A 12031-nucleotide genomic window follows, 5' to 3' on the forward strand; every position below is an offset into this window, starting at 1 on the left:
CAGATAGCCAGATGTCTCTCTCACTCACCTTCTTCAAGTCTTTGCCGCATCTTATTATTTAAAATACCCCTGTCCTGACCACTCTATTGAACATTGCAAACTACCTTCACCTCTACAATCTCAATTGGCCTTATCCCTGCACAATTTCTATTCCATAACACTTAGCAACCTCCAACGTACTATATTATTCATTTATTACATTCATTGGGTGTTATCTCTCTCTTTCCCTAATAAAATATAATGTCCACAAGAAAGTGACTTTTTAGCTGTCATGTTCACTGAGTTATCCCTAGCACCCAGAACACTGCCTCACTCACAATAAACAGACCCTTTATAAATAGTGATAGATCATTGAATGAATCTCTTCTTTTTTTTTTCCAGTAGTTACATAGGAAATTTATTATCCCCAAGAAGTGGTAAAAACTGAACATACAAACAGATTTTTTTTCCTTTGTGTACGCATTTAGTTTTATCGTAACAAAGCAACCTGTACACTTCTAACGCTTAAAGTGAGCATCATGTTTCCTTTCCAGCGAAACAAAAAGAAAAATTTTTAAATAAACAGGAATAAAATTACAACAGAGAATGTCAATTGCAAATAAGATCCTACAGGTTCTGCTGCTTCTCCCATCGAATGGCAGGGCTCAATTCATCATTAGGAGAGAATTTTATTTTAAAATTGTCATCTGAAACTGCAAGGATGTCCATTAAACATCACAATTAAATATGCCAAAGGAGAAGCCATGTTGTCAACATGCCCACTTAACCCACCCAAACATCTCAGACCCAACCTTTACTGACCCTCTATAACGCCATTTTTTAAAGTTTTTTCTTTCTTTTTTTAAACAAGAGAAAGTAGACAGATACATGCTGGTAAATGCTAACTGTCCATATTCACATAGAGACACAGTGTAATCTCTGAGCCCAAAATACAGAGAAAGGAGGAAAAAGCTAGAATTCTATGCACTACTACACAGGGGCCTAGCACCCTCCAGCTTCCAGCAGACCTAAGGGAGCAGAAGGGTCTTCTTTTTTCCCACAGAGCATGGTGGTGTTGATTCCACAAAGTTTTTGTTGAGACAGGAAGGGGTAAAAAAGAATTTGGAACAGAAAAGGATAGAGATTCTTTTCCCACTGAATTCTGCTCAATGTATTTCCCCCCAAAATAAGTTGTGAGCCATGGTATAAAAGAGAAAAGAGACCTCAAAAACAGGGTGACTGAGCACAAGAGGAGGAGAAAAAAAAAAAAAGACTGTAACTTGCTCCCGGGGACTGGAGAAAATTTAAAAAAGAAGGTTAGAATCCATCAGTGTTCCATGAGTCATCTTCTCCTTCATCTTCCTCTCCTCCCTCCCCCTCATCATCATCTTCATCTTCTTCACCTTCATCCACATCCCCTTCTTTACCAATATCTTCCAATCCTTCTTCCTCTTCATCGTCATCTTCTTCTTTCCCTTCCTCATCATCCATGTCTGGAACCAAGTAGTACTGTAATGGATTTGGCCACATAGCATCTTTGATGACCTCTCGTAACTCATCTGCACCTGCATCAGAATGATCAGTAAGCCAGGTGAAGAAGCTTTCTGGTTCCTCATGCTGTCTCTTCCTGCTGGCTTTATTCTGCGTTTTGTCAGATCCTTTCTGGATTTCCATTTGATTTCAGTGGACTTCGAAGATGGATCACCACTCTCATTCAGATGAAATTCTTTGGAGAGAACTTTATCTTCGAAGTGAGGGTTTTCATCAAAATAAAAATCTATTCTGTAACCTGATTTAATATCTTCAAACTCTGTCACTTTGACTCTTGTCAAATAATGCAGCGCCTCTTCATTCTCCTCCCCAAGCAGTGCAGACACTTGTGGATGGTTAACAAATGTTGTTACCCCAAAATCTGGGCTTTGGGCGATCAATTCTGACCTCTTCTGAAAAAATGGTTGGCGGAGTTTGTTATATTTCTGTTCTACTTTCAAAATCTCCTCGCTGGCTTGTTCATTAAGTCTGTCTGTTTCATTTTGTACTTCATCAATATGTTCAATTGCTTCTTGCTGTTCTTTTTCTTCCTTCGGCAACTTCAGAGAAGCAGACGTTTCCTCTGGCCTGGAGGCAGGAGTCAGTCTTGGTTTCTTCAGTTTCTTTGCTTGGGGTGGAAGTGAAGACTGGTTTTGGGGGCCAAAACCAGTCTGGGAGAAAAGCCAAGAATCCACCCAAGGGAAGAGGCTTGTACCAGGAGCTCTGAGAACTAAGGCTGCCCCAGGTGACAGAGGTTTAATTATCACAAACAGATTTGAGAAGTAAAGCATTTGCATCACCAGTCTTGCTTTGATATGTCTACTGTAGTCTTGAAATTTTCCTGAGAAGGCAATTCTATGATCGATCTTTCTGGTTATTTCTCATTTTAAATCCTGATAGAGAAAAGCTGATCAGCCTCTGACTTCCTTGCCCTTGCACGGTTCCATGAGAACCAATGCTTTTAAAAATCAAGGTCATCTGCCAGGTTTTGAGCTGTCTCCAACTCCTTTCCCACCCTTCTAAACTCTGTGATGCTGGAGCGGAGACTCTCACCGCATCTCTGCTTTGCCACCTGGCGCCTGTACAGACTCTGCCAATAGGAGGTTCCAGAGGGGAAGGGGAATGCTGAAAACCAAGAGCACATATTTTCAATAGTTATTTGTAGGGTGCACTTTGGGAGAGCCCGGTTGATGTCCACGAAAAGTGGAGAACTGACAGGTCCACAGGTCACCTTGCTAAGATCAGGAAGTGATCAGGGACTAGGACTTCACAATAGTCAAGTGTCTGGTATGCCCAACATTCTTCTAGGACTGATCCGGAAGTAAGGGAAGCATTGTTAGATAGGTTTTGGTGAAATAAAGGTCCACCTTACATATATAGGATGCTACCAAGAATGAATATCTTTCAAATTCTTGAAAGAGAACAGGATAGTTTATGAGTCTCACTCACAAATTCCTTTTCCCAACTGTCCTTTTATGTTTCAATAAAGACATAAAAATTAATGCTTAATTAAATGCAATATTTATTACTTCTCTACTGCCATTCTTATTGGCTGTCAGTCTCCTTTTCGATAAACCTTTCAATCCATGATTGACATTTTTCCCCTTGTCTTTTTTTAAAAACTGTTTTAACCTCGGTATTCATATACCAGAAATGTAAGGATGAAAATTGTAAAGATTAGAGAAAACATTTTCTCTCTCATTACAAATACAAGTTGCTCCCTTTGAGGTTATTCTTTAACATTTTATAATTGCTGACTCATTTTTCGAAGTTGTCCTATAAGACAAAAATTTGCAAACAGCTACAAGCACCTATGAAGCCACATATGGCTCCCAACACATAAACCAAAGCCACAAATTGATATTTATAAAACTTCAAAAGTTTAAGAAGGTTCTTCTGGGACATGTGACTGAAAAGTACTGACACCATGAGTGACAAGGAGCCAGTGTGCTCCCTGGTAAAGAAATTCTAGCTCATGCTGGCACTGAACACGGTGCTTGAACTCACCCACCATTTAGTAGGTTACAGCATGCCAACTTTACAGAGGAAAGGTTTACGAAGGAAAAGTTTCAGTCTCTCCTTCTTTAGCCTTCTGTATCTTGCCCAAAGCAGTTTTACCAAAGCCAAAGTCTTAAGGGCTGGGCTCAATTTCTCCATTTTAAATAGGGATCACAAATAAAACTGTCAACCAGTAAGAATAAATGTAGTGAGTAAGAATAAATGTAGTGAGCTTCTTGGCCAAAGTGGTAGACTTAGTTTGGCTAGCAATGCCAGAGCAAATACATCCATGGGGCTCATTCAAACTGGACAGATGCTGACTTGGTCCCAACAACAGCAAGTGGAAAAACTCAGTCCTCAATTCACCTCATTGTGGGTTTGCCTGTTTTAAGTTATGCCTCCTGCAACCTAAATAGCAGCTATTTCAAAAATGTTTTCGTCTCTCAAATCCTAAAATGGATCTAATCACATAGTTTCATACTTAAAAACACAACAAGCAAACATGACCAATTTTCCTTTAAAACTGGAGGCATCGCAGATAAACAAAGATAATTTGAAACCCAACATGTTTAGGTATGAGGGATGAAGAAAACAGCAATTTATTTTTTGAAAAACGATGAAAATCATTTTTTTAAAGAACTTCCAATATGCCTGAGAAATTTCCACTTTAAAGGCAATCTCCACAGTCTAAAAAATCTATATTAGATATTTCAAAGAACACTCACAGTAGAACGATTTCTATGGCTACAAAGCATCTGACATTTGCATTTCCTAAGGTAATGGTTGGCAATACTCACTATTAGAATCACATGAAGAATTTTTTTTAAAAATTCAATGACCAGGTCCGACTTTTGACCAATTAAACTAGAATATCTGGGAGCAAGGTCTAGGTGATTTTAAAATCCAGCCAGGGCTGTAAACTGAGGAGGTCTACAAACAAAAGGAAAGTAATAAGAATTGTGAGAAAAATGTTTTACACACTTGCTTGATGATCCGTGTCTCCTGGAATGCTTCTTAAAACCTGTTGCATGCCAATCTCTGGGGAAAAGCTTGGGAAACGTATTTTTAAACAGGAACACAATAATCTTTATCATCAGGAACCTGGTCTCCTGGAAGGAGAAATGCAAGTAACTATATACAGGTTTTAGCAGATATCCATGGGAAGCACTTAAGAACAAAATGTTATTTAAGCAGGCCTCCAAATCACCACTTGAGCCTTTTCCAGGTAAGGTTTAAGGTCTACATTAACTGAGGCACACTCTAGAGGAAGCTCAAGTCCCCCTAATATTCTCATCGAACCCCCAAGGAAAAGGTCACATGAAAAAGGTCAAGAGCAAGATGACATCCTCAGACATCTGGGCTACAGTGTTGGAGGACAGGGGGAGATTTTATAGGAAGAACTGAATTGAGGCAAATCCTCCTGTGTCATCTTCTTGTCTTCACATACAGTCACTCTCTTCACATCACACAGTGTGGTCTGTTCACAATCTTTTGTTGTGTTGAGCCAGAGCCTCGAGCACCTTGGAGCAGCAGGTGCCTCCAACTCCACAAGGCCTGATGATACATGTGATTTGTATCATGTACCATTTAATAGTACACTAAAACATAGTCGTTTTAAGTATCTGTTTGCATTTTACTCTTTTACTATTTGTTTTATTATTTTTACTATTTTATTTTTAGTAGTTTGTTTTACTATTTCCCTCTTGCAACACTGGGGTATTGCAGTATTCATTTAATATCCTCTAACAGACCATAACATAAAGAGGGCAAAGGCAGGTTTTCATGCTGCACCATTGAATTTCCCATATAATTTGCCCCATGAGACCCCATGACATCAGTGGCAATGCCCAGTGGAACAACAGAGAAGCCTGATGGGCACAGTAATTTCTCCAACAGGTTGGTGGGATACGACGATAGTACAAGCAGGACGTGGTGATACAAGGAACCACGCGGCAAGGAATGCAGAAGATCATCTTAGGAACAAAGGGAGTCACCAATAGAATATTCAGACATAACAATTTGACCTAGACTTAAGGTTCTATGAAGAAAGTGAAGGCCAAAGCCAGAAAGATTGGAGAGGTTACCATACCCACATCTCTACCCAAAGACCAAGGAGGTGCAGAGATACTTAAACTTAATCAAATTTTTTAAAAAGTAGGATGTAATAACATTTACACAACAATTCCAGTTGTGTTAGAGGAGTTTGGGTGCATATTTCAAAACTTTAATGACATAGAAGATAAGGTTAACAGTGTTTATCTCTGGGTAGTAGGATTATGAGTGATTTCAGGGATTTTTGTTTTTTGCTTAATTTTTTTTTCTAAATATTCTACAATGAATATTTTTGTGATAAGACAAAGTATTCAAGTTATAAAATATTATGATTGTTCAAAATTTATTGTATACTATATATTTGTGGTTTAAGGAAGTCAAGTTCTCAAGCCTCATCATTTATTGGTTTAACCCATTCTCATAGCAACAAGTTGCTAAAGAAATAAATATGTATATAATGGAACTCAAATTATACCTCAATCCTACGTGGTAGAGGAATAACTGTGTTCGTGATTAAAATGCAAAAATACTGCAGTATAATTTTTGTGGTCAAATACAAATATTTTTCACTAATTATTCATTGTATTGACTAATATTATACTTTTTCACTCTAACTTTATTCTGCTACTCTAGACTGTGTTATGAGGCATCAGTACTGTCAACATCATCGACTGTGAATAAATGCAAGACTCAGGCTGTTTAGTTCTGGGATGCAAATCCCAGCACTAGTTCAACTGTCCAGCATTCTCACCAACATAAGGGAGGGGGTCTCGTGAGACTAATTGTTTTAACTAAAATCAGACTTTTTAAACAGAGTAGAAAATCCATGGTTCTATTTGGTATCCCTTTAATAAAAAACAGAATTTTATAATATACTTGAGTACAATCCATCTCCGTTTATATTAAATTTAATGTATGACTTTTGATCTTAGTTAAAAACAATGTATTCAACTATTAATAAGGGTTCAAAATATCCAACTAGGAGGAGCAGAGGGCGACTGCCCCACCCACTCGAGCATGGAGAGCCTGCTGAGCTCTCAGGCCTGTCCTCTGCCCTTCAAACCCCCCTCCAGGCCAAGTGGGTCCTTGGGGGCATAGGAAGGAGGCTGGGGAGATCAGAAGAGGCAGGCAGGAGGGGCCCTCTCAGACCCCAGACCGGAGGAGCAGGAGAGGAGAGGAAGGTGTTTGCACTGCTCAGTCAAGCCCAGGAAGCCTGCTGGGCTCCCAGGTGAGGTCCCTTACCCTCTGAGACCAGGGTGCGGAGCATGCCTGGGCCCCTTCTGTTCCTTGAGCCTAAGTCCCACCCCAACAACTCCCAGGGCCTATTCCAGCCCTGTGGGTCCTGAGCATTGGCCCCGCCCACCACCCAAACCTTGTCTTTGCTTAGGCCTCACCCTCCACAGCCACAGCCTTCCGCCCCCTTTTCTTTTTTCTATTTTTCTTTTCTCTCCTCCTCTTTTTCACTACTGTGGTACTGATGTACCTCCTGGTTGTTGATTCACCTATATATATTTTTTACATTCTTTCTAACATATCTGTTGGTTGCCTAGTCTAATTGTATTTTTTACTTTGCTATTGTTCTTTTCTTTTTTTTGCCACCACATGTGGGTTGTGGGATATTGGTTCATAAGCCCAGGGTTGGGCCGAAGCTCCTGCAATGGGAGCTCCGAGTCTGAACCACTGGACAAACAGAGAACCTCAGACCCCAGGGAATATTATCAGAGTGGGGTCTCATGGAGGTCCTCATCTCAGCTCCAAGACCCAGCTCTACTCAATAGCCTAAAAACTCCAGTGTTGGAAGCCTCAGGCCAAACAACCAGTAAGACAGAAACACAATTCCACTAAAAAAAAAAAAAGAGAGAGAGACAGCAAAAAGATATGTCACAGATGAAGGAGCAGGGTAAAAACCTACAAGACCAAATAAAGGAAGAGGAAATAGGCAATCTACCTCAAAAAGAATTCACAGCAATAATAGTAAAGATGATCCAGAACCTCAGAAATAGAATGGAAGAATGGATTAAGAAAACACAAGAAATGTTTAACAAAGATCTAGAAGAAGTAAAGAACAAACAAACAGAGAGGAACAACACAATAACTGAAATGAAAACTACACTAGAGGGAATCAATAACAGAATAACTGAGGCAGAAGAACGAATAAGTGAGCTGAAAGACAATATGGTGGAAATAACAGCCAAGGAGCAGAATAAAGAAAAAAGAATGAAAAGACTTGAAGACAATATCAGAGGCCTCTGGGAAAACACTAAATGCACCAACATTCGAATTATAGGGGTCCCAGAAGAAGAAGAGAAAAAGAAAGGGTCTGAGAAAATATTTGAAGAGATTATAGTGGAAAACTTCCTTAACATGGGAAACGAAGTAGTCACCAAAGTCCAGGAAGCACAGAGGGTCCCATACAGGATAAACCCTAGGTAAAACACACCAAGACACATATTACTCAAACTAACAAAAATTAAATTCAAAGAAAAAATATTAAAAGCAGCAAGGGAAAAGCAAAAGTAACATACAAAGCCCCATAAGGTTATCAGCAGATTTTTCAGTGGAAACTCTGTAGGCTAGAAGGGAGTGGCAGGATATACTTAAAGTGATGAAAGAGAAAAACATACAACCAAGATTACTCTACTCAGCAAGGATATCATTCAGATTCTACGGAGAAGTCAAAAGCTTTTCAGACAAACAAAAGCTAAGAGAATTCAGCACCACCAAAGCAGCTTTACAACAAAGGCTGAAGAAACTTCTCTAAGCGGAAAACACAAGAAAAGAAAAAGACCCACAAAAACAAACCCAAAACAATTAAGAAAATGGTAATAGGAACATACATATCGATAATAACCTTGAATGTAAATGGATTAAATGCCCAACCAAAGGACACAGACTGGCTGAATAAATACAAAAACAAGACCCATATATATGATGTGTGCAAGAGACCCACTTCAGACCTAGGGACACATACAGACTGAAAGTGAAGGGATGGAAAAAGATAGTCCATGCAAATGGAAATCAAAAGAAAGTCAGAGTAGCAATACTCATATCAGATAAAATAGACTTTAAAATAAAGACAGTTACAAGAGAGAAGGAGGGGCACTACATAATGATCAAAGGATCAATCCAAGAAGAAGATATAACAATTATAAATGTTTATGCACCCAACATAAGAGCACCTCAATACATAAGGCAAATACTAACAACCATGAAAGGAGAAATCGACAGTAACACAATAATAGTAGGAGACTTTAACATGACACTTACACCAATGTCATTCTTCACAGAATTATAACAAAAAATCTTACAATTAGTATGGAAACAGAAAAGACCCTGAATAGCCAAAGCAATCTTGAGAAAGAAAAGTGGAGTTGGAGGAATCAGGCTCCCCAACTTCAAACTATACCACAAAGCTACAGTAATCAAGACAGTATGGGGCTGGAATGAAAACACAAATATAGATTAATGGTACAGGATAAAATGCCCAGAGATAAACCCATGCACATATGGGCACCTAGTTTATGACAAAGCAGGTAAGAACATACAATGGAGAAAAGACAGCCTCCTCAATAAGTGGTGCAGGGGAAACTGGACAGCTACAGGTAAAAGAATGAAATTAGAACACTACCTAACACCATACACAAAAATAAACTCCAGATGGATTAAAGACCTAAATGTAAGACCAGACACTATAAAATTTTAGGGAAAACATAGGGAAAACGTATGTCAAACAATTTGACATAAACCACAGCAAGATCTTTTGTGAACCACTTCCTAGAGTAACAGAAATAAAAAGAAAAATAAACAAATGGGACTTAATTAAACTTAAAACCCTTTGCACAGCAAAGGAAACCATAAACAAGATGAAAAGACAACCGTCAGAATGGGAGAAAATATTTGCAAATGAAACAACAGACAAAGGACTAATCTCCAAAATATACAAACAGCTCATGCAGCTCAATATCAAATAAACAAACAATCCAGTTAAAATATGGGTGGAAGACGTAAATAGACATTTCACCAAGGAAGACATCCAGATGGACAAGAGACACACGAAAAGATGCTCAACATCACTAATTATTAGAGAAATGCAAATCAAAACTACAATGAGGTATCACCTCACACCGGCCAGAATGGCCATTATCAAAAAAGCTAGAAAAAATAAATGCTGGAAATGGTGTGGTGAAAAGGGAACCCTCCTCTACTGTTGGTGGGAATGTAAATTTATACAACCACTATGGAAAACAGTATGGAGGTTCCTTAAAACGCTAAAAATAGAGTTACCATATGACCCAGCAGTCTCACTACTGGGCATATACCCTGAGAAAACCATAATTCAAAAAGACACATGTACCACAATGTTCACTGCAGCACTATTTACAATAGCCAGGACATGGAACCAACATAAATGTCCATTGACAGATGAATGGATAAAGAAGATGTGGCCCATATATACAGTGGAATATTATCAGCCATAAAAAGAAACGAAATTGCTTTATTTTAGTGAGGTGGATGGACATAGAGTCTGTCATACAGAGTGAAGTAAGTCAGAAGGAGAGAAACAAATACTGTATGCTAACGCATATATATGAATCTTAAAAAAAAATGGTACTGATGAACCTAGTTACAGGGCAGGAATAAAGAGGTAGACAGAGAATGGACTTGATGACATGGGGTGGGAGAGCAAAGCTGGGGCGAAGTGAAAGTAGCATCAACATATATAGACTACTGAATGTAAAACAGTTGGCTGGTGGGAAACAGCAGCATAGCACAGGGAGATCGGCTCAGTGCTTTGCAATGACCTAGAGGGGTGGGATAGGGAGGGTGGGAGGGAGGCTCAAGAGGAAGGGGATATGGGGACATGTGTCTGCATATGGCTGATTTGCTTTGTTGTGCAACAGAAACCAGTACATTATTGTGAAGTAATTATACTCCAATAAAGATCTATTTAAAATAATAATAATAAAAAAGAAATATCCAACTATTTGTTACATGTAACGGTTCCATACAAAAAAATGCCATATCATAAAGATTTTCTTTTTACTTCATATTTTCTCTTTGTTGAGCAAACACTGAAGTTTTTGTAGTCACTACCAAGATATGATTTAAGAGAGATGTAACAATACAGTGGTTGGATGACAGTACAGCCAGTAGAAACAACCACCCATAACCCTCAGACCCCAGAATGGTGCACAGCAAAATGGGGAGATAAAGTTAGCATTTACCAGCATAGTATCATAAACTAATAATGACTAAATTTACAACTCTCCTCTCTTTCTGATGAGGTACACACTGTAATGAAATGACCTCATATCAGACCTGGTAGGATGGAATTGTCTATTGATTTAAGAAAAGTAGCTGATGAAAATTTAATTTAGCTAACTTTAGTAAATAGAGAGGTATATAAAAGCATATCCAAAATGTTGTCATCTGAAAACATTAAACTTTTAATATACAACATGCACTTAATTATTCTGGTGATTGGTGATGCCTATTTTATAGATGTGTTTCCAGAATATTGTTTTAACCTCTGTAATTCTGAAAAAGAGTTTCCAGGTTGGCATTCAAGAACAACATGTTCACAATCACCCCACAACAAAGTCATCATCATCATCAACATTATTGACATCATCCTAGCTGTAACAAATAAACTATAACCAGGAGCCACCATTTTTAATCTCACCTTTACCTTAAGTCATGGCTATGGTGTCCTCCTGCCATGTAAGGTTGGCCTCTTAAGAAATAATATCCAAAATTAGATATAACTGACAGTAAAATTCAGCTAAGACTTTAAAAAATTATGTCATAAAAGTAACTTAAACTTTAAGAATATAAGAATACAATGAAAGAAACAATTTATATATTTTTTATTTTATATTGCTTATTGAAAAGAAAAATGTTACATTGAAGCCTCTTCCTCTATGACTTATTCAGTATCCTTGAACACTATCATTACTAGTCTACTATTGTAAAATGTTTTCCATTACAAAATAAGCAACTACTATGGATTTGAACATATAAAAATACGAGCAGTAGAATAAATTTACTTGTAGTACTGAGGATAAAAATGGAATGGTGTAACTAAAGAGGAAAAAAACATGTAGAGATTCACTTAAACTCAGTCATAAGCAATACATAATAGGTGGAAAATCACCGTTGCCAAAAGAACTGAATGTCCTGTGGCCATAAGAAATTTTATTGAGCTGCATTTTTAAGCAAAGCCTTCAGGCAAAATATGTACCCAGGAGGCATGTTCCAATTGTGATGGATATTTGGGTAGTGACTGTAATGACAGGTGTTTGGAAAAAGACTACAGTTATAATCCAAAGCATAACAGACACCTGTGAAAACTGGCCTTATTAATCCTATATGAACATACAGATCACACTTCCCACTCAAACCATGCCCATCATTACAAAAATGAGAGGATAACAGAATGTATTTATTATAAGGGGCTAGAATATAGCTGTGT

General features: G+C 38.2%; 1 pseudogene; it reads right to left on the reverse strand.

Annotated features, from left to right (window-relative positions):
• The window catches only part of LOC111174943 (protein SET-like), a 57237-nt pseudogene that overhangs the window by 23883 nt on the left and 21323 nt on the right, over positions 1-12031 (reverse strand).

Source organism: Delphinapterus leucas, chromosome 4 (assembly GCF_059928025.1).
Source record: "Delphinapterus leucas isolate spDelLeu-1000000601 "Yukka" chromosome 4, BTC_Dleu_Yukka2, whole genome shotgun sequence".
NCBI lineage: Eukaryota > Metazoa > Chordata > Mammalia > Artiodactyla > Monodontidae > Delphinapterus > Delphinapterus leucas.